Below are 23,587 nucleotides of genomic sequence, written 5' to 3'. Positions count from 1 at the left end.
GCTCTTTGTGTCCCCTCTGTTCCTCTCCTAGAGCACATTCCCCATGGCATCCTAAGGCTTGCTTCTAACTCTTGATGTAGGCTTTGGCTTCAGTGTCACATCTCAGTGAGGCTGTTTCTGGCCACACTGTGATAGCAACTCTAAGCCTTGCTTACGTTTTGCTTCTTATTTGAGTCCTAAAATTTATAAATATATTTTTTAAAACATAGTTTTAATTTGTTTGAAATATGTAAGAAAAATGCACATATCCTAAAAGAACAGATCGAAATTTCATAATTAGCTGGAAAGTTGTCACAAAGTGAATATACCAAAGTTCCTACTACCTAGATATTGACATAGATTTCCACAGGTTACAAGGAAGAACCTCATTTTGCTAACCTTTTAGGCAGCTTTCCCTTCTGAATGAACTACTATCCTTACTTCTTATCACCTAAGATTAGTTTTTCTTGTTTCTATATTGAAATCATATAGTAAGTAGTTATTTGTTTTTTTTCTTTTCTTTAGCAGTTTTTGGTTAATTCCATTGTTGTATAGTATCCATTGTATGACAGTACCACAGCTTGTCTTTTTCTTAGTGATTGATGGGCATTTGGATTGTTCCCAATTCTTTGGCCATTTCTGCTAGTTCTGTTATAAATATTCTTGTACATGTCTTTTGGTTTACATTTTATCCATTGCTGTTGCATATCTGAAATTGGAATTGTTGAGAAGAATGTGCGTGTATGATTATGATTTCTTTGTTGACTCTGAATTGTGTAAAAATGTACTGCTTAATTTTCAAAATTTAGAGTGTTTTTAGTTATACATAGTTTTTGATGGTTTCCAGCATTATTCTAGTCATGTCAGATAATATACTCTTTATGATTCAAATATTTTCAATTACTAGGTCTTGGTTTATTCCCCAGCATCTCAGGTCAATTCCATTAACTATTCTATATGAACTGGAAAAATGTGTTTTCCCCATTGTTTTTTAAATGCATAAATATAAAATAAAAATATTGTATATATATGAGGTTACATTTTAAAATGTGATCTTCAAATCTTTCATGTACTTATTTATTTTATCTTTTTTATAATATAGAAAAAGGCCTTTTAAAATATCCTCTTATGACAATAGATTTATGTATTTTGGTTTTTCCATTTGTCTAATTTCATGTGTAAGATTTATCAGTAGGTGCTACAAATTAATAATTTGTATTGCTGTGAAAGATAACCTATTTATCACTGTGAAGTATTTATCTTTATTTTTAGTAGTGTTTCTCATCTTTTGTGTCAGATATTAGTAGAGCCACATACCTCTTTCTATGGCTACTGTTGAAATAGACCTTTTTCTACCTCTGCACTTACAATTTTCCTGTACTCTTCTATTTAAGCATGTGTTATAAATAGCATACATATTTAGTTTTTGAAGTCCATTCTGACAATCTTTGTCTTTAAATGATTTAGTGTTTAGATTTACTGTAAGTACTGATATCTTTATATATATTCACATGAAAGCATATATAGCAATATTCGTAGTAGTCAAATGTGGAACAACTAAAATAGACATGAAGTGATGAATGGGTGAATAAGTTGTCCTATGTCCTTTCCATAGAATATTATTCAGCCTTAGAAAGCTACAACAGGGAAAAAAGTCAAAAGCATTATCCCATGTGAAAGGAGCCAGTTACAAATGCCCATTTACTGTTTGATTCTGTGTATAAGAAATATCCAGAAGGGCTAATCTATAGAGACAGAAAGTTGATGAATGGTTACTTGGACAGTATGGAATGGGAAATGTTTTCTAAGGCATGTCAAACTTCTTTTTGTGGTGATGAAAATGTCTTGAATTTATATTATGGTAATCGTTTCATAGCTCTGTAAACATACTACATATATTTCAATATAGTACTTGAGCAGGTGAATTTATGTTATATAAATTGTACCTCATTATAAAACCTGTTTAAAAATGATAATAATGAAATCAGTTTTTGAGCACAATGAAATTTATAGTTTCAGAACTTTTAGGTACTGAATTGATATATTTTATTATATTTCTCCTGGCTTATCATTCTTTACTCATATGTGTTCTATCATAGTTTTAAAAACGTGTTTTTCCTACAATTTTTTGTCTAGAATAACTTTCCATTTTTTGTGTAGAAAGTTGTTGCACCAGTTAGTTACCCACTATGCCTATGGGGCTACAATGCAACTTTGAAATAAATGTCTGGATGAAAATAAAAATAGATTTAAGTTGGGTTAAGTCATGTTAATAATTTCTAAGTTAGCTTCTTAGAATGGGATGAAACTTACTCTCACCATTGACAAAAAAAGCTATGTGTAAATAATATCTATTGAATAAAAATTGTTATCCTCACAAAGGGCCATTAACGACTACCTTCAAAGAATTGGGCAAATCTGTACCTGACGTTTTGTTGAAGTCCAATTTAACAGCTGCTCTCTTGGTTTTCACATGAGCAATATTATCAGGTTGATCTGAAAATGAAGGAAGGACCACTATAAGGATCCCATGGTAGATCACCTCATGGATGCTGCTGGTTCCATCATGAGTTATAAAGTCTTTGGTTTTGGTTGACCTAGGATTAGGTGAATTTCAGCAAACTATTAACTTTAAGTCTCAGTAAATTATTTTTTTTCCGTTTCATTAGTATTTTTTTTCAGGAGGTTTATCTTGTTCGTTTTTTTGGAATATAATACATTTTCTCTTCATATTTTTGCCTTTCTAAAATTGTTTCTGTATGTTAGGTGAAATAGCTCCCTCTCCTAGTTTTTAAGGAGTGACCCTGTATTGGAGTATTCCCTGTGTAGACTGCATGTGCCAGATGGCTTTGGTAGGCAGGCTGGAGCTGGCAGGGTTACAGGCTGAGGAATTCCTGAAGCACACAGAATGTGGGCTGCCATGGCATGCCAGCTGGAGCTGGAGTAGGCACAGGCTGGAAGAGTCTTGGAGCACTGCACCTGGGCCAACTTCGCAGAATGGATGCTGTGTGATTGTGTGTGGCTGGGTGTTTCTTGGGGTGAGCTATACTTGGCCACCTTTGGGGGATGCCTGGAATTGTTAGAGGCACCCTGCACTAAGACTACACCTGGGGATGACTGGAACTAGAATGGGCACTGACTTAGTGAGTTTAGGACTCTCCTTGCTAGGACTGCCTTTAGAGTCGGCTGAAACTCATGTGGACCAAGATCTCATGGCTTGCTTGGGCAGTCTTAACAAGCTGGTTTGTTCTTCTGGATCCCATTGCCTCCTATGTTATCTGGTGGAGAGAAATGCAAAAAATGGCACTTGCTTCATCTCCCACTCCAGTGACAGTTCCAGAAGCTCTCTGCCTGTTTTGCAGATGCTCTGGGGCTAGAAAATTGGATTTCCTTTCCATGTAGTCTAGGTGCTCTCTACATCATTGTTTTTTCGGGTTTTATTGCCATTCCCCAGAGCATGCAAACTGGTGAAACGCTCTTGTGATATCCCTCCCTGCTGTCAGTTACCACATCAGAGGTGGGGATCCCCTCCACGCTATGTCTCCATCTTTCCTATCTTTTTCTATGTCTTTCCTGTTTGCTGTGCAGCAGCTATCAGTCAGACCTCAGTTCTTCTTCAGCAGGAATTTCTCTACATATAGGTGTAGATTCATGTGTCTGTGGGAGGAGGTGAGTTCAGGGTCTTCCTATGCTGTCATCTTGGACCACTCTTATAGTCATATCTTAAATCACTGTAAATATAATCTTTTGAAGTAAGCCAGCAGGGGTCAGTAAATTACTACAAGATTCATTAAGTGTCAACAATAAAAACAGTAAAATCATTAAGAATTTTGTTAGATTTTTTACAACTATCTATATTTTTAATAAACATTGCATTATATTTATTTCTAAAATTTGAAACACAAAACAGATATGCTAAATAGGACTCCAATTCAGGAAAATAGAGAATACACCAGATTTCTAGTCAATTCAAGTATTCTGTACAGCACTAACAAATTGATACCATAATATCAGAATCAGAGAACTTATATTGCATCAATACATTTATTTAATTAACTAATTTTTTAAACCACATAATTAAAACTTGAAAACAGTATTGTGAAAAGTCAGCAATGAAGACACATATAGAGTAAACATTTAAATTCTCATCATTGGAAATTTTGTATTTTTCCAAATGATTCCCTTTGTGTATATGCAGATTTTCATAGACTTAATTTTATTTTCAAAGAAGATAATAAGGCTTAGTTTTCTTTAACCTGGAACTAGTTTTTTATTTAGCCATGTGAGGTGGAGAGCACCCAACAATAATACTTGTTATCCACTTGTTCTCTATAATTGCTGTGTATGGTATAACTTTCATAGGAGGTGAAAATGTTCCTTGATGGATGCTATTTAAGTACCTGAGAGAAATTCCTGCACATATGTGGATGTGCAAGCATTTCTGCAGACAGTTTTCTAGATATAGAGTCACAGGGTTAAATGTTTAAATTTTATTTGAAAGTGTTATTCCACATTGTACTCCCCAAAAAATAACTTTCTCAGATTCTTATGTTTGATAAGTCTTCTCTGGTAAAATAATTTATTGATTTAATTTGTATTTCGTGAAGTGTTAGTGCTTTTGCTATTTGTTATACATTATAAGTCATTTGCACTTTTGTGAATCGCCTGTTCAATATTCCATATTTTCATATTGGGCTGTCCTTTTGATTGTGATGTAAGATTTCTCATCATAGAATGGCTACCAATTTTTTCCTCTTATATAGATTGTAAGACAGATTTGAGGAAAAATCATTTGGCCCATATGCATGATTCAACACTATTATTTACTATGGCACTTTATTTTTTATTAATTTACTTATTTTGGCACTTCATGCTTTTTAAATGTGTCGATGATGTAGAGGAGTCATATGGAAAGATCTCTGATAAATTTATCCTATAATTCCATCAGCATCAAAGTTTTAACTTGTCTCAAAAATAAATTCATGCCATAGCCTGAGAAATATTTGTTTTGAGACTTGGATGATCGTCTCTTGACCAGTGAGTACGATATATATTTCTCAACCAGGACCACTTTGATCATAAAGTGAATCCCTGACGTGTAGAATTCAGGAAGGCCTTGAGAATCCGTGTGGTTTGATTTACATATTTTCAAAAATGTACATAATTTTTGTATTATTTACATTTTTCTTGGATTATGATGTGTTGCAGTGTGCCTAGGTTTAAAAGAAAATGGTGATTGTATTCATTTCTTGTCAGTGCCAAAGGCTTTAATGTTTCCATATTAGTTTAATGGGAGGGATGAGACAATAGGCTTCTGAGAAAAGAAATAAGGAATGAGACATGCTGACCTAGTATGGTTTCACAGAATAAAATCATTATTTCAAACTGCCTTCAACAAACACACTGAATTGCTCACCATATCTGTAAGTAGCTAAGTGATACAATGCCTTTTTTTTACATAAGTTCTTTTAGTTTACGTATTCATGCATTTCTGTTGCTTAATATCTAGAAGTGGATTTGATGAGAAGAAAATGTATGTGTGATTATGATTTATTTGTTGACTCTGAATTATTTAGAAAAGTATTGCTTAATTTCCAAAACTTAGAGGTTGTTTTAGTTATCTTTCTTTTGATGATTTCTAACAATTCTAGTCTGTCCAGACAATACACTCCATATGATATGAAGATTTTCAAGTACTGCATTTTGGTTTACACCACAGCATATATGATCAATTCCATTAATAATTCTATATGCTCTTTAAAAATGTGTTTTCTTCATTGTCATATAAATAACCTTTTTTATATGTTATTTACATCTACTCATTATTTTGTCAACTTTTTCTATATTATTGAGAAAGGTATTTAAAAATATTATGATTATAGATTTCTATATTTTTGTTCTTCCTTTTGTCTACTTTTGTTTATTTGGAGAATTTATTTCTAAATGTTACCAATTAATAATTTGAATTATTTTGAAAGATTAACCTATTTGTCATTATGAAGTATTTATCTTTATTTTTAATAGTGCTTCTGGTCTACTGTATCTGATAGTTATAGGTACAGCATCTTTCTATGGTTACTGTTGAAATAGATCTTTTACTTCCTTTGTACTTACAATCTTATACATTTTGTGTAAGCATGATTTTGTAAACAGTATATATAGTGAATTTTGAAATATTTTCTAATAATCTTTGCGTTTAAATGATTTAGTCTGTTTAGATTTACTGTAAGTACTGACATCTTTACATTTGCAGCTACTACTTTACCTTGTATTTTCTTTTCTACTTGTCCAACCTGCTTTATGTTTCTTTTTCCTTCTTTTTCTCTTCCTTTAAAAGTATTTTTAAATTCAATTGCACTACTGTTTTCTTCTTCATAATACATACTAAGAGTATTCATAGGGGATAACCTTCTAATAAAATAATAATGCTGATAGTGGTAATAAATGCTGAATTCATGGTCTCCATACTAGACACTACAAATTCCACAATATTTTCCTTGGGAATATGAAAACATTTAATTATTAAAGATTTATTTTATCAAAATTAAGAAGTTTTCTGCTTGAAAGATCACCCATTAGAGAGTGGGAAATCAATCCCCAGAATGGGAAAATATATTTGCAAATCAAATGTCTGATAATGTATTTGTATCCATAAAAATATTTTACAATCAAATAATGAGAAGACAACCCAATTAATAAATTGGCAAAGGATTGAAGCAGATATTTTTCCAAGTAAGATAGATGAATGAATACAGTGAAAACTCCTGAACAAAATATTAGCCCATTGAATCCAGCAACATATAAAAAATTATATGACATTTTAAAATGGGATTTATCCCAGAAATGTGAGGGTGGTTCAACAGAAAAAATCCATGTAATACACCACATAAAGAGAATGAAGAGAAAAAGAGTACATGGTCATCTCAATAGACACAGAAAAACATTTAACAAAATCCAACATCCTGTCATTGTGAAAATAGTCAACAATATATTTGAGGCAATTTCTTCAACATGATAAGGGTATATACGAGAGCCCATAGCTAACATCATACTTAATTAAAAAAGACTCAAAGCTTTCCCCATAAAATGAGGAATGAAACAATGATGTCTGCTTTCATCGTTTCTACTCTACACTGTACAGGAAGTTTTAGCGAGAGCAGTTAGACAAGTGAAAGAAATAAAAGTCATCCAGATTGGAAACAAGAAGGAAAACTATCTCTGTTCACAGATGACATGATCTTATATATACAAAATCCTAAAGAACCCACAAACAAAAGTACCAGAGCTGATATAGATATTCAGAAAATTTGCAGATATAGTATGAACACACAAAAGTCCATGTATTTCTCTACACTAGCCATGAAAAATGCAAAAAGAAAATAACTCTATTTACAATACCTTCAAAAACAACAAAACATTAGGATTAAACTATGGAGGTGCAGTTCTTGTATCATAAAACTGAAAAATATTGCTGAAAGCAATTAAAGAAGACAAATAAATGTAAAGACATCCCATATCCACAGACTGGAAGATTTAATATTGTAAAAATGAAAATAACCTCCACACAATCCACAGATTTAATGCAATCCTTATCAAAAGTCCAATGGCTTTTTTGCTAAAGTGGAAAAATTGATCCTGAAATGCATATGGATTTCCAAGGGGTCCTGAACAGCCAAAACAATCTTGAAAAAGAAGAGCAAAGATGGTGGACTCAAACTTCCTGACTTCAAAACCTACTACAAGCCCACAGTAATCAACACTGCTTTGCATAGGTGTTGATATCAATCAAACAGATGTGAGAATCCAGAAAGAAGCTTTCACCTTATGGTCAATTGATTTTTGACAGGGATGCCAAAAGTAATCAATGAGGAAACAGCTGCCTTTTCTAATATGGTGCTGAGAATAAAGGATATCCTTATCTAATGCAAAAAATGAAGCTGGATTCTTACATCATTTACAAAAATTAACTCAATGTGAATCAAAACCTCAAAGTAGGAGGCAGAATTATAAAACTGTTAGCAGAAAGCAGGAGTAAAGCTTGATCCCGCCTTTGACAATAGTTTCTTGGCTATGACACAAAAGCACAAGCAACCAAAGTAGAAATAGTTATAACTAGAATTCATGAAAATTAAAAACTTGCATGCATCAAAGGATATTATCAAGAAACTGAAAAAAGACAACCCACAGAACTAGAGAATATATTTGCAAATCATGTATCCGATAAGGGAATGTGTCATGAATATATAAGAAACTCTTAAACTGAAAAACAGAAAGATAAAACAACCCAATTAAAAGGTGGGCAAAGATTCTGAATACACATTTCTCCAAGGAAGATATACAAGTTGTCAATAACCAAATGAAAATGTGCTCAATATCATTAGGCATCATTGAAATGTAAGTCAAAACCACAATGAGATATCACCTTGCAACTACTAGGATGGCTAAAATTAAAAAGTGGAAAAAGGGGCCGACCCCATGGCAGAGTGGTGGAGTTCGCGTGTTCTGCCTGGGCAGCCCAGGGTTTTGCTGGTTTGGGATCTTGGACGCGGACATGGCACTACTCATCAGGCCATGTTGAGGCGGCGTCCTACATAGCACAACCAGAGGCACTCACAACTTAAATATACAATTATGTACTGGGAGCTTTGGGGAGATGAAGGAAAAAAAAAGAAGATTGGCAACAGTTGTTAGCTCAGGTGCCAATCTTTAAAAAAAAAAAAAGATGGGAAAACACAAGTTTAGCAAAGATGTGAAGAAACTGGAAATTTCTTCACATATGTTGCTGCTAAGAACATAAAATGGTACGGCCACTGTGGAATACAGCCTGACAACCTTCAAACATTAAACCTCGTTTTATCATGTAACCCAGCAATTCCACTCCTAGTAAAACACAAAATCCTGTCACTTGCATTATATTTCACATGTTCAAGACACCTTTCAAGTGCTAAAAACAGAAAACAGTTCTGAGAAACAGTATTATAATCCATTCATAACTACATCAGCCAACAAATTACAATAAAAAACACCTTGTAAAAAGGAGTCCATGTAATCACACATATTGTAGAATCCCAGGCTATTCTACACATTACTGAAAAAAAAAATGCAAGTAAATGCTTCTTTAATACTGTTTCTGAGAACTACCTGGTATTTTTAACACTTGAAGGGGTGTCAAACACCTGACATATCATGAGAGTGACAGGATTTTGTGTTTTAAACTGCAGGTTATTTGCCTTTCCTGCTTTTTTCCCCACCTTAATCAAAAAGCTCTCTAAATTGTGCATTATATGGCAATCCACACCTTTTTCAGGCCAGATTATACCAGCCACCTCAGTACTTCAGAGATGTGCCATCCATTTTAGCATGAGGGCCCCCACAACACCCTGGACTGTTAAAGAGACTAACTCTTGGGCTGCTGTCAAGGACTGCAGGATCTTCAAGGTTTTCTGGGAGTCACTGCCTGGATTGCAAATCGCATAAATGGGGAGAACTGCCCCTTCTATGTACCCTGCTTCCCTTCCTGTATTGTCTCTCCTAAGAGTTTCAGGCTCTCTGCACCCCTTTGTTCCAAATATTTCAAAGGGATGTGTAGGGTATGAGGCACAGGACAGATGTCCAGGTCCACTCGAGGCCTGATGTACACTGGCCAGCACACAGGCGTCGTTAGGCAGATAGCGAGTGAGCACGCTGTCCCAGCAATCAGCCATCAAGTGACAACGGTGGACTAGGTCCAGCACCGCGAGTGTTATGAGCGCCTAACAGTAGCACGTGCAGAACAGGGCCGAATCAAGGCAGCGCAGCCAGGCGTCGGCCAAAAATCTTGCCTTGCCAGCCAGTGCCTCCCGTGCAGCACTTGGCGAGCCAGGTAGCTCTTTTCTACTAGCTTGTGGTCCTCAAGGTCAGGGAGGCTACACCAGCTACTGCCAGGTACTGAGTCGTGGGGACCCTAGCCCACTGCAGCCCATGCCCAGCACGGACACGGTTTCCAGGCACAGCTGTCCAGACACGGCGAGCGCAAGCAGCACTAGCTGCTGGCTCTGCGCAGAACCTCTTCTCCGGACAGGGCCGCCTTCCGGGGCAGGATGACACCACAACCAGCTCCTTGGCTCCTGCTCCACGAGAAGAGCCGCTGCCAGCCTCTGCTTCAGGGACCTCAGCTCCTCTTCATGCTGGGCACCTTCAGCCTGCAGTGCCAGGACGTCCTCCCTGGCAGCCGTGGTGGACTCTGTCCTCTCAGATTCTTATGTTTGATATGTGTTCCGTGAGAAATGATTTATTGACTGAATTTATCTTCTCCTAAAATCAGTGCCTTTTGCCATCTTTTGTATGTTAGTGGTCCTTTCTACTTCTCTAAGTGTCTGTTCACATGTGCCATCTATTTTGATATTAGACTGTCTTTCTGTTTGTGATTTGTAATATTTCTCACTGTACAATGATTACCAACCTTTATCTGTTAGATGTGATACAGGATGTTTGAGGAAAATTAATTGGACCTATATGCGTGATTTAACAATATTATCTACCATGACACTATGTTATTTCTACAAATGTGTCAATTATCTAGAGGAATGATATGGAAAAAGATGTGATGAACTTTTCCTGTAGATCCTCTAGCATCAAAGTTTTAAGATTTTTTGAAAATAAATTCATGCCTAATCCTGGAGAATGTTTGTTATGCAACTTTGATGTCGGCCTTCTTAACCAATTAAGATAGGTATGTTTTTCTCACCTGGGCTACTTCGATCCTAAAGGGAATCCTGGATTTGTGTGTCTCAGGAGGGCCATGAGCATCCTAGTGCTTTGATTTTGCTATTTCCATAAACTTTACATAACTTCTATATTCTTTGCATTGTTATTGATTATGATCAGTCATAATGTGCCTAGGTTTAGGAAAATGATCATGTACTCTGTTTCTGTCATTCCAAAGGATTTAATGTTTCCATATTAAGGTAATGAGAGAGATGAGAAAAACATGCTTCTGAGGAAAGAGAGAAAGAATGAGACATGTTGCTCTAGTATGGTTATATAGAATAAGAATTATTATTTAAAATTGTGTTCAATAAACACATTGAATTGCTTACAATATGTGAAAGTAGCTAAGTGGTGGTGTGCCTTGCTTTGAAGAAGTGGGCATATATGTACACATACATTTGAGAGAATGAAAATTCCAGAATCCCTTTAGGATACAGGCTCTATATTATCGAAGCTACAATTGACATCGTATATCCATTATGAAATGGTAAAATAAGAGTGAAAGGAACCAGGTGAATCGTTTTAAAGGGCTGTGAGGTAAAGAGAACAAACTAGTGAAACCAGTCTTTCTTAAATAGACAGTTATATAATAGGAAGCAGGTAGCAGTTGTTATCTTTCTAAACCCACATACATTCCACTGGGAAAAGAGTTAAACTGGATGAAGGCAAGCTTCTTGCCATGTCTTTGGCAAGGAGTGATGCTGAGGCTGGATGTGCAATAAAAGCCAAGTAGCATTAGGGGTCTCTTAAAAGGAAATGAAAGAGTGAATCATTTTACCCAATTCTAACTATGGAATAGTTACTTTAGCAAAAGGTAGAACTAAGAAATTTGCAACAACATGAAGTTAAAATATTCTGAGCACTTGCACAATAATACTGATATTGTGAATGCACTGCTTAATGTTCTTGTGTCCATATGTAATGTTTGAAACACAATTAAACTCAATAATTTTCTTTTTCTATAACTTTTGTATTAGAATAATCTACTTCAATATATCCATACAGTTTCATTTTTATTTAATTTTCTCCTCTTCTTCTCTTTGGTATGACATATTTCTAATTAAGCTAGAAATCATCAAAACAAACCCAACTAAAAAAACCACTAAATTTGGAAAATTAAGCAATACATTTTTAAATAATTCAGAATCAACAAACAAATCATAATCATACATGCATCATCTTCTCTGCAATTCCCTTCTAACAATTATACAACAGAAATGTATAAATATGTAAACCAAAAGACACTTACAAGAATATTTACATCAGCATTAGTAGAAATGGCCAACATTTTATTAACAAACCACATGTCCAACGATCATTATGAAGAGATAATCTGTGGTATTGTCAGACATTGGATACTATACAGAAATGGAATTCACCAGCAACTGCAACAGAAAGGACAAAAACAAATGAGTATTACTATCGAATTCCAATATAGGAACTAGAAAAACTAATCTATGAGGTTAAAAATAATGACAGCAGTTAATTAGCAGAAGGGATTAGTAAGTAAAAAGTCCAAGAGAATGAGGAGCTTTTCATAGCTTGTGGTACCCGATACCAATATGTAGCTAGTAGGTACATTTTATATTCACTTCAGGATGCTTTTCTCACAGTTTAGCAGTCTAGCAGTTTATGAGTTCTTCACTTAGTATATGTGCATTTTTCATCTGTATTTTTTACTTAAATTAAAAGTATACTTTATAAACTGTATTGTATTTAGATATATAGAAATCAAAAAGAAAAAAATGAAAAGTGTAGATTACGTACCTTGGGGTACTATTAGTGTGGGCAGGAAAAGCCTCTCTGAGAAGTGACACTGAATCTAATGCCTCCATCAGGAGTTAGAAGCAAACCTTGGGGTGTTGCAGGGAAGAGTGCTCAAGGAGAGGGACAGAGGGGACACAAAGTGCAAAGGTGCTGAGATGGAAACACAGCTCAATGACACAATTCCTTTTTAGAAACTTCAAGAGCATCATCCTAAAATTGCATTCATCATCTGACTTATAGTCCTTAGAAAGGTTCCTAATGTTTCCCCTGCTAGAAAGGATTTAAATTTACCACCTTATCTTGATCTTCACTTTGTAAAATATTCGTCATCAGAAAATTGCAATTTAAAAATCAAACTGTGGATGAAGTTTCAAGTAAAAATATACTTCTTCCACAACTCTATGACATTTATTTTGAACCCTAGGTATGGCACTTCAAAAGCTTTTCATGGGAATGATATGCTTCAGCAAATTAACTTCCTTTCAATGTTACTATCTTTGTGTTTCTCCTTTAGATATAAAAAGAATGCTATGAGATTATCAAGAATTCAACATGATCAACCAATGAAGCCTCTAGATCGAGCAGTCTTCTGGATCGAGTTTGTTATGCGCCACAAAGGAGCCAAAGACCTGCGACCAGCCTCCCACGACCTCAACTGGGTCTAGTACCACTCTTTGGATGTGATTGGGTTCCTGCTGGTCTGTCTGGGGACTGCTGTATTTGTCATCTCAAAATGTCAGTTTTATTTCTGGAAGTTTGCTAAAACAGGAAAGAAGAAAAAAGGGAATAGTTGTATCTGAGGCCTGAAGCTAGTATGCCTGACAGATGGGACTCCCTCACTTAATTCCAGCAAGAAGTTGTGATAATAAAGATCCCTACCTCTTACAACAAAACAACCGTTCATAATTTAGTATCTCAGATCACAATTTGTTTTCAAGTGATTTGCTGCAGACAATATACTGTTTATAATTTGAAAATTTTCAAATACTAAGTCTTAGTGTGGCCCAAAATGCATGGTCAATTTCATTAATCATTCTATATGCTGTTGAAAAATGTGTTTTCACCATCGATATATATATATATATTATATATAATATATATATCAATATATAAACTTAATATTTGATCATATGTATCAAATAGGTTACATTTTAAAATTGAATTCTTAAAATCTTTTATGTACTTATTTATTTTGTCACATTTTACTATATTATAGAAAAGGTCTTTAAAAATGTCTTATTATGACTATAGATTGGTGTGTTTTGTTTCATCTTTTTGTCTACTTTTATTTTGTCATTTGGAGAATTTATTAGTAGGAGTTACGAATTAATAATTTGTATTGTTTTTAACGATTAACCTATTTATCATTATGAAGCATTTCTTTTTTATTTTAGTTGTATTTCTCGTCTAATGTTTCTGATACTAGTGTAGCTATACATCTTTATATGGTTATTTTTGAAATAGATCTTTTCTTACTTTTGTGCTTAGAATTTTCTTGTAGTCTTCTATTTAAGCATGTCTTGTAAATAGTATCTATAGTTAGTTTTTAAAATCCATTCTGACAGTCTTTGTCTTTAAATGATTGAGTCTGCTTAGATTTGCTGTAAGTACTGATACCTTTACATATAGTCACACAAAAGTATATATAGCAATATTTGTAATAGCCAAACGTGGAACAAGCAAAATGGCCATAAACTGATGAGTGGGTAAATAAAATGTGCTATGTCCTTATCATAGAATACTACTCAGCAATACAAAGCTACAACAGGGAAGAAGGTCAAAAACCTTATCCTATGTGAAAGAAGCCAGTTGCAGAAGACCGTATATTGCGTGTATATGAAATGTCCAGAAGTGCTAATCTGTAGGGACAGAAAGTCGATTAATGGTTGCTTGGGCAGGGGGGAATAGGATGTGACTTCTAAGGCATGTCAGGTTTCTTTTTGTGGTGATGAAAAGGTCCTAAATTTATATTACTGTGATGGTTTTGTAGCTCTGTAAACATACTACATATATTTGAGTGTTATAATTTTAATGGTGAATTTTATAGTATGCAAATTATATCTCATTATAAAATCTTCTAAAATAATAATAATAAAAGCAATTTTTGATATAAAGAGATCTATAGTTTCAGAGATGTTAGCTACTGAATTAAAAGAATTAATGATATTTCTTCTAGTTCATTCTTCCCTTCTGGGATTCTATGGTATTTTAAAAAATGTGTCCTTCTTACAATTGCTTATGTAACTTTACATTATTTGAGGAAAAAATTGTTGCCCCAGTTGGTTGCCTATTAAATCTATGGTATTATGATACAACTTTAAATAAATGTCTGGGTGAAAATAAAAGTAGATTTAAGAATGGTTAAATCATGTTAATAATTTCATGATTAGCCTCTTAAAAGTGGGATGAAACTCATACTCATCATTGGCAAAATAATTTATCTGTAAATACTGCCTATTAAAAAATAGTGATACTTACGATGGGTCATTAATGACTGTCTTCAATGCATTGAGCAAATCTGTACTTGACATTTTACTGAAGTCCAATCTAACAGCTGCTCCTTTGGTCTTCATGTGAACGACATTATCAGGTTGATCCACAAACATAGGAATGCCCATCATAGGGATCCCCTTTGTAGATCACCTCATAGATGCCATTGGCTCCACCATGAGTTATAAACGCTTTGGTTTCACTTGACCTAGCATTGGGTGACTGTCAGTAAATTATTAAGAATAAGCCTTCGATTAAATTGAGAATAGGGCAATATAAGACACTGAAAGAGGCCTTGTGTTCTAGATAAGAGATTACTATACCTATGAATGTACATTAAAATGTCTTTCAGAGCTCAGAGGAAGAAGCATCTAGGTCCACTGTGGAGGTAAGTGAAGTCTACATGGAAGATTAGTGTATGACTTTGAGACTTGAAAAACGAATACAAGATTGCCAGGTGGAGAAAATGGAAAGACAACATGTTGCACAAAAAGAATGCATATGAAAAAAGGGGGAGAGGATATGTTAGAATATATTCTCTTGATGAAATAGTGAAGTCACTGAGTTGATAAGTAGTGTGTCAGGGCAGGAGGAAGTGGATGGTGGTTATGCAGGAATCAGCGCAAGGAAAGCTTTCACTTCTGCTTTCCCCCTAGGTCTGGGAAATAAATATAAGAAAGTTAATTTTTACTTTTGAGATTTCCATTAATAAATTTTAAATAAATTTGTTTCCTGTTGAACTGTTATCATCAGGTTGGAGTTCCTTTCATTTCAGTGTTTGTTTTCCAGAGTCTTACCAAGAAGGTCATTCTGGGGGATCCACTTATAGAGTCGAGTATTTGGGCCTAAGGTATGTGGTTTCTTGCCATCAAATCTTCATATAACCTATTAGAGTAAAGAAAATGCTTTATTCCATGAGTCAAACTTCTAAGGTATAGCATGTTAGAATCTAAATAGATTAAGAAGCATCTAGTTAAACCCGTTCATTATGACAGATGAGGAAATGAGGAGAAGAGATACTGAGTAATGAGAACCAATAAAACACTGATCTAATAGGAATACTCATCTTTTATGTACTTATTTTATATTCATTCAAGTATGAATGCAATCATGATGTTTCACACTTGGATTAGATGAATGAGATTTTTCAATGACCAATTCAAGCACATAAAAAATTTTGAGACCGTCATAATTCTAGTGAAAAAAATGGCAAATTATGAATGATCTGCTAATTCATTTTAGCTATGTATTATACTAGCTGTCAGCTTCCAAATTTAATATTCCCCTGATTATTTCTTTTTAAGTGTTGGGAGAAGTGACTTATTTATATCTGCTTTTTCCATAAATTATTTCTTTAGAGTTTTACATCTTTTGACTTACAAAAACAGAAATGTATGAAGACAGCTATTGGTTCGAATAAAATAATTCTATTTATTGACAATTTCTTATTAATCATACATAATTTCTGCTTGGTAAGTACATTTAACTTCTTTTAAATTACTAATTATTAATCCCAGTAGTTCCAAGAGAAATTTCAAGTGGTAATTTTTTTACATGAATCCAGAGAATTAACGCTATTGCTAGGCTTGACAATTCTTTAAATGTTGAGAAGAAGAGGCTCTTAGTATTTCATAAATAAAAGTGTAGCTGTTGAAAAAAATTGAATATCGTGATGGCGGTAAATTTTATTCAAGTGACTGTTAACATTTTGAGGATGAACTCTCAACATTGATAGCATTGATTAATATGATTTCTTACAGCCAAAGCATTTCCAATTCCAGTACCAAGATTAAGTACAGATTTTGGAATTCCCAATCAGTGCTCATAAGCTAGATTCTAAATTGCCAGCAGTCAATGCCTATTTGCTATGAGAGTCTTAAAGCAACTTCAGTTCTCAGCAAATTAGCATAGATGATAGGCAGAAAGCTGTATCATTTAGGAAACTAAAAAGTAGTTCACAAATACACAGAGACTTCAGGTATGTTGTATACATTAGAAATAATTTACTGCCATAGTTTATAGAGAAGAGAACACCTAATACTTTTCCATGCTGGCCTGGCTTCTAATTGACTCCTTTTTATATTCCCTTGTCCTTCTTCAATTGAGAGAAGTTATTGTTCAGATGGATTAGAAGCAGAGTCCTTTTAGATCCACATTTTATGAAACACAGGGTCATCTTAAGGGGTAACCCACCTCTACCCTTTCTTCTATGTTTTCCTGTTTCAAACTTTAGCAGGGCCCAGACCACAAGGGCAGTTTTTTCTTTCTTTTTTTTCCAGTTGTTTTTTCTTTCTCTTTAAATCTCATGGCTCGATAGGTACCTAATGCAGGTTGATGAGCCCTGGCCATCCTTTCTTTGTATAGCTCCCTGAACAGCACATTGAATAGGCCTGTTCAGAAATTAAGCAGAAATAAAAGAGGCCTGGATTACCTGGCAAGCCTAAACTTCAGAATGCCTTTCAGATTGTTATCATTTCTTGCTTAATGTTACTGGTAAAATTTATCTGCTTTCTTTCTTTCTTTTTTTTTTTTTTTTCCTGAGGAGGATTATCCCTGAGCTAACATCTTTGCCAGTCTTCCTTTACTTTGTGTGTGGGTCACCACCACACCATAGCTGATGAGTGTTGTGTGTCCATGCCCAGGATCCAAAACTGAGGATCCCGGCTGCTGAAAGAGTTAGAATATAACTCCTTTCTGAGAACATCTGTAGGACATGTAGTGCCTGCAGGAATCCTGGAAGGAAAAGGAGCAAATGACAGGGCAGAATTTGATGATATCTGTACCTGCCTGCAATATCTTTATAATACTAATACTTTACGCTGTATCTGTTAAATATATTTATATCTCATCCCAATGTTAATGTCAAAATTATTGTCAGTAGAAAACACTTCCTGCACTGTTGGCAACTGCCATGTATACTTTGGCTTTTAAACTCATTTTTTAGGTAAATCTGATCTACCATAATACAATGTAGTTTACCTTTTATGCAGGAAATTTTTGCAATCAGATCCTTTTCAAAGTTTAACAGATGCATTAAATAACTTTCCACTATAAGGTACTTTATCTAACATTTTGTGGACTCTGGGCAAGGGCTGATGCAACTTTATTGGCTCTTTCTTTAGTCGTGTTGCTGACTACTGACCCTAAGCTAAGTACCACAATACCATTTTCTCCAGACCTCTGGGCAAACTCTTCCATTTCCTGTGAAGAAATAATTTGCACCATCACAAAAGAACAATAGCATAGTAAACACTATTGAAAGGATTGCTGCAAACAACTAATAAGAAGAAATCATCTATTATCAGGAATTACTAGAGTAGTGCCTGTTTATTTTTAATTGTGGTAAAATGTACATAACATAAAATTTACCATCTTAACCATTCCTAAGTGTATAGTTTTGTAGTATGTACATTCTCGTTGTACAAGCAATATTCAGAACTTTTCATCTTGCAAATTGAAACTATACCCATTAGGCAAGAATTCCATGGAAACTGTCATCCTACTTTCTCTATGAATTTGACTAGTCTAGATAATTTATATAAGTGAATCATATGCTTTTGTCATTTTTTAATGCCCCATTTCACCTAGAATAACGTCCTTAAGGTTCAGCCATGTTGTAGCATGTGTTAGAGTTTCCTTCAATTTTAAGGCAGAGTCATATTCCATTGTGTGCAAATACCACATTTTGTTTATTCATTCGTCTGTTGGTAGACACTTGGGTTGTTTCCACGTTTTGGCTCTTGTGAATAGTGCTGCTCTGATCATGGTTGTGCATATATCTCAGTGGGATCCTGAAGTCAGTTGCGTTTGATAAATACCCAGAGTGGAATTGCTGGACCTTATGGAAATTTTATTTTTGACTTTTTGAGAAACCTCCATTCTGTTTTCCTCAGTGACTGCTTATAACAGATCTAATCCCTCAGTTCCTTTGGAATGATACAATTGATATGAGATTGATTGCTTTTATTTGTATATTTCTACAGATATGTGTGTGTGTTTAAGCAAGAAATGAAATAGAGCCAGTATACAGTAGCTTGCAGGAAATGCTCTTAGACAGAATTATACCTACTCTGTTCATTTACACTTTTATTAATTACTAAAACAGATTCTTAAAAGGAGGTCACAGAACAAAATCTCAACTCATCTTTGATTCTTTATTGTTATAGTTCTTCTAAATCACTGTGTTTATTCCAGGTAGGTTTTCTGGAGAATTATTTTAGTTTAGTCATTAGTATTTTCTTTCTCTGACTATGAGCACCATGAAAATTTTGTATGAGTGCGATGAATTTACATCTTTTTCCTCTCAGCTCCATAATTTATACCTCAGCTTAACCTTTGTCACTATTTCCCAAGCTCCTCCTAAATCACTCTTTAAAGGCTGGAAATTGGTGATGAGTCATATTAGACTCATCAGACAAATCAGTCTGATATTACTGTTTGGAGTTTCCATGAAATAGCCATAAGATTCCTATTTATAATCCAGAAATATACATGTATATTTACTTATTTGATTGACCATATTTCTGGTTTGTTTATGTATGACATTTGTCTTGAAATCATATTGTAAAATGGATGTCTTTGTAGAATATTCTATGTGTAACTGACAGTGGGGGGCCCTCATCCTCACTTCCCTGGATCTTCCAAGGAACAGCTGGCCCACAGTGGGAGAGGTACAGCAGGCTTTCTGCAGCAAGAGCCGGTCACCCTCCTGCCTGGAATTGTTTTAGAATTATTCTGACTGGTATTCCTACATTCTTGCCAATTTAAAATCAATTTATTACCTTCTGTTCTAGAATAGTTCCTTATTGCTCAGTGTACTGTTGTACCAAAAAACAAATGTAGAAGAGCCCAAAGTTTCCAGTATCTTGTCAAACAATTCATAATTTTTTTTCTCAGTCCCTGTGTTTTAAATTCGTAATTACTTCTTTTCTCTCTGGAAATTAATGACATAACCCTTCCAATATAAATAGTATACTTTCTGATCCTAATCATTGTTGTTCTGTGATCCCCACTGGATGTTCTTTAGCATTGTGATCTTTCCTTATTATAATACTTCTCACACAGGTTTTATTACATGCTTATATTCTATCGTTCCAACTAGAAAGTTAGTGTGTATGAGGTAAAATTGTGTCTACACTGCTCTCTGCATATCCAGCACATATCTCTGGACTATACTAGTCACTTTAAAAATATTCTTTGAGGGCAGGCTCCAGCAGCCTAGTGGTTAATTGTGGTGAACTATGCATCTATGGCCTGGGCCTCGTTCCTGGGCATGGACCCAAACCACTTGCCTGTCAATGGCCACGCTGTGGCAGCAGACCACATGCAAAAAAAGGAAGATTGGCAACAGACATTATCTCAGGGAGAATCTTCCTCAGCAAAAAAACAAAACAAATAGTATCTTTGAATGAGTGACAGATACTTTCTTATGTGTTGAATAATGAGGCCTTAACTTAAGTAACCCTATTCCCAAAGTTTTACACATCTAGTACTTTATTGTACAATCATAATGAAATTCAGAGTCTTGTGATGGTACTGAAATATATGAATTTCTAATTGGGAGGTCACTTTATCCAGCTTCCCATGTCACTCTCACTGTAATCAAACATTCTAAATTAAGAACAGAGAATCATTTCTACTGAAAATTCAAAATAAACCAACCAAATAAACAGGAGTGGGTCACCTTAGGCAGGGATTAGCAGATTTTCAGTGATATCCTCCAATAAATTGAAGACGCAGTAAGAATGGGCGAGGAAATTCAAAATCCCAGTAGTTTCAAATGAGCCATATTTCACCTTTCCTCCCTAACTCATATAATTTAGTGGGTCTTCCTGAAGGGAAAAAGCAAGCAAAAGTAAAGGAAAGGAGACTTTTGTAATGTGAATATACCAGATAATTTTCTGAAAAGACCTTGGAATGACATAGCCAAAGATGTTAAAAAGTGTCTGTGGTTTTATAATAAAGATATGTGAGTATATATATAATATATATGTTTTATATATGTTGTTTATATATATATATATATGACAAAGTGTAAGAGACTGTCATCTATAATATCACATCAGTGCATTCATAATCATGAACAATTATTAAACTTAAGCCACTAAAGAATTAAACATGCATTTGCTTACTCTGTAAAGCTGCAGAAGCAATTGATGCAAATGTAAACAATGATTTCAACTGCTCCATCAACTCACCCTACCATACCCGTGGAAGGTGTTTCCCTAGAGCACTCAGTCTAGTTTCTACAGTTTAGCAAGCTGTTCCCTCGATCCTGGATTTTCCAAGTAAACTGGGAGGTTTTTGAAAGTACGGCTACTCCTGCATTTGGCTCATGTCAGGAGCTTGGTAACATATGTATACTAAATAAATGGCTTTGCAAAAAATAACTGGAAAGTTATGGAAATAAATGTGCTCACTCCTAACTGTGGCTCATATTATCTTTAATGGAGAGACATTGTTTTTAAAAAATATAGACTAGTAACTTCTATGTCTACCTTTCAACAAAATTTTAGGCCTTTAAAATAGATGATTTGTAAGTACTTAGTGAAGGAATGTGTAATCATTAGAAACTCAAATCATAGGTTCATGTGTCTGAGATAGAGTCATTATATCTTTCAATTGTGAGGGGATCCTTCAGATAATATGGCAAAATAGTTTATTTTTTAAAGGAATCTAAACTAAATAAGAGGAAACAATTTCCTCATAGGTCCATAACTGTTGTGCTAGAAATATGTTATTCTTTAATCTATATATGTCTGCTTTGATCAAAATATTTAGTGAAATTTCTAATGACTTTTACTGAAGATGAAAAAAATTATAGTAAAATTCATTTGTAGAAGGGTTATGCAGAGCCCAGAGGGTTTTTAGGGCAGTGAAACTACACTTATGATTTTATAATGGTGAACATATCACATTACAATTTCATTCAAACTCAAAGAATGTACATCACTAAGAAAGAACTCATATAAAATATGGTCTATTAGATGATAATCATGTGTCAATATAGTTTCATCAGCTGTAACAAATGTACTTCTCTAGTGGGGGATGTTGATAATAAGAGAGGCAATGCATGTGAGGGAGCAAGGCATATATGGAAAATCTCTAGTCAATATTTCTATGGACTCAAATCTCCTCTACAAAATAAAGTCTATTACAAGCAAACAAATACAGAGGTATGCATATGTGATTGCCAAACAACTCAGTGCTTTAACTGTTGGTTAATGATTTCCTGGAGGGTACTAGTAATGGACTAGTAATCACTGTACTAGTAATGGACCACGGCATTCTAACTGACCCTATAATTTAAGCATTTCCATAAAATTTGTTAGTTTGGGAGATAATTGCGTATTTTTATTTCAACATTTCAATTATAAAAGACAAATTCCTCTGCCTTTATAGAAACTCACCTCCCAAGGCACTAAGAAAATTAGCACTTCAAGCTACCAACTAAAAGCACGACTTACCTAGTACTTCACTGTAAAACTGATCCAAGTTCTTCTCATTAAATGTTTGGAACCAAAAGTCAAAATAAAGCACATATATCATATTTTTTACCTTCTCCATGAATGTCGTTTGATCACTTAATTCTGACATAACAATAGGTACATAAGATGGTGGGAATGGAAGTCCTCCGCTATACCTTTCAATTGTATAGCCTGGAATGAAGCAGAGACTGTATACTAACAGTATTTTCAGTAGCTCAGCCAGCAGCACATTACACAGTCCAATGGCATCTGCGAAAACAAGATCAAACTTTGATTCTTGTAGTTTTCTTATAAGTTTCTCATTCAAAACTGCACCTCTACAGAGCTTTTTGATACAATCAGAAAGTTCCCAAAAGTCTTCTTGCATTAGTGAAAAATGTGTCCTAAATGAACCTTTAGCAGATATGTCCATTCATCAACTAGTTTTCTGAAAATACCCTCAAATTCAAGTTCTGTTAAAGATGCAGGATAAATTGCAAATTTAATAGCAGATGGTTTGTTGGGATCAACAAGAATGGAAGCGGAAGATGTCAGAACACTCACTTCATGACCTCTCTGGACAAGTTCATCCAGAATTGTCTTCATATTGATCCAATGGCTGTATTCTGTGGGCCACACCAGCACCTTTCCGGCACTCCCAGGACTAAAGTAACAACTCAGCAGTAGCAGCATAAGAACTGAAATCCATTTCATAGACATCCTGATGGAACACAATGCTTCTTTTCAAATTGCTGATCCCTTGTACTGTTGCTCAGGCTTATCTTCAAGGAGAAATCAATGAGGAAGTTAAAATATAACTCCTACAGCTCAAAGTAAATATATGATATGGACAATCAGAGCATTTGGATAGCAAGTAGAAAAAGCAAAAGATAGATGACTTTGTATACATGTGTTTAATATATGTTTTAAGAGTAAATATATGATATGGACAATCAGAGCATTTGGATAGCAAGTAGAAAAAGCAAAAGATAGATGACTTTGTATACATGTGTTTAATATATGTTTTAAGAGTAAAAGTGCTGTTATCTGCTAAGAGGTGATGCTGTTGTATGTGTAAGTCAGCTATATTTGGAAGATTGTCAAGAACAGTGGCAAATGAGAGGCAATTGTGTCTG

General features: G+C 34.6%; 2 pseudogenes; both read right to left on the bottom strand.

Moving 5' to 3' along the window:
- The window catches only part of LOC102148523 (UDP-glucuronosyltransferase 2B31-like), a 30,005-nt pseudogene extending 6,834 nt beyond the window's left edge, over positions 1-23,171 (bottom strand).
- On the bottom strand, positions 9,315-12,563 carry LOC138923548 (adenylyltransferase and sulfurtransferase MOCS3-like; annotated as a pseudogene).
- Positions 23,172-23,587: the final 416 nt, after the last annotated feature.

Source organism: Equus caballus, chromosome 3 (genome assembly GCF_041296265.1).
Source record: "Equus caballus isolate H_3958 breed thoroughbred chromosome 3, TB-T2T, whole genome shotgun sequence".
NCBI classification, from domain to species: Eukaryota; Metazoa; Chordata; class Mammalia; order Perissodactyla; family Equidae; genus Equus; species Equus caballus.
This window is presented reverse-complemented; position numbering and strand designations above follow the sequence as displayed.